Source organism: Penaeus japonicus, unplaced genomic scaffold, assembly GCF_977035675.1.
Source record: "Penaeus japonicus unplaced genomic scaffold, GWHDUDI00000001_assembly GWHDUDI00000013, whole genome shotgun sequence".
Lineage (NCBI taxonomy): Eukaryota > Metazoa > Arthropoda > Malacostraca > Decapoda > Penaeidae > Penaeus > Penaeus japonicus.
In genome coordinates this window covers 29,183,857-29,184,897 of record NW_028234415.1, presented here as the reverse complement: position 1 = coordinate 29,184,897, position 1,041 = coordinate 29,183,857, and the positions used below count along the sequence as shown (strand labels likewise).

Sequence of the window (1,041 nt, the reverse complement as noted above, 5' to 3'; positions counted from 1 at the left end):
ATATCTGAAAAGAATCATGCACCTATATGTATATGTATTTTTTTACAATATACCTGTACATATTTGAAAAATGGAGGTATGGCATTGAATTACACTTATAAGTCTGTTTAATATGTTAATTTTGTATTGATATTGCATTTTCACTTTTGATATTATTTTAATTTTTTTTCTATTGTAACTAAGGTAGTCTAAAGCTTTTGATTTTACAGTAGAGTAAAACAGCATTTTTGAATATTGTTTTCAAGTCTTTAAGATTTTAATAATAATAGATTACCTGTAGATCACATCATATTCTTATTCATATTCTTACCACATATTTACACTGCTAAAACAACATTAGTGTGGATGCTTACACATTGACTTAACCCACTCACTACGGGGGCATTCTAGCCTTGAATGTCACAATGCCGGGGCTTTCAAATTCTTAGGCCTAAATCAATTAAATGGCTGGCACAATACTGTGCCGCCCGGCCACTGGGCTTTTGAATGAGTGGTAAATTACTGTACCACCCGTCCAGAGAGGGTTAATACAAGAAGGTTGCATGGCTTCCTAAGCAGATATTTAGGGCATGTTAGGAAATATACAATATTACTTATCCCATATATTTCATATGAAGAAGTAATGATAAGCATTTAATAATGCTTAAAATAAATATTCTATTCAATACAAGTCACAACATAACCTATATCAATAAAAACAAAAACAAAATATACACACATGAAAGATTTTATTTATTATAATTCATTATAATTTCCCAGGTTTTCTTTGATCTGGAAAGTAATTACTTCCAGTATGTACATGTAAAAATACTCCAATTAATACATATATTTCCATAGCTAATTAAGTATTTAATTTATACACCACTTTCATTTCTATTGATGACACACATTCAGCAATTCAAATTCATGGAAGATTTCATAATTGCAAAACTATGAAAATTATGAATGAAATTGTTCATATTTTTATTTAAAGGAATGATGAAACCAAAGATAAAGTATCTACTTTTGAAAATGATAACATAGTTAAAAACTATGAAATAC

At 28.4% G+C, this 1,041-nt stretch overlaps 1 protein-coding gene across 1 annotated transcript in view; it reads right to left on the bottom strand.

Annotated features, from left to right (window-relative positions):
* Positions 1 to 224: 224 nt before the first annotated feature.
* Positions 225 to 1,041, bottom strand: part of Alg7 (Alg7 dolichyl-phosphate N-acetylglucosaminephosphotransferase) — a 10,682-nt gene continuing 9,865 nt past the window's right edge. The window contains exon 7 of the mRNA XM_043012476.2: positions 225 to 1,041. This exon is cut by the window's right edge and continues 523 nt beyond it. The gene's annotated coding sequence lies outside the window, so the exon portion shown is untranslated.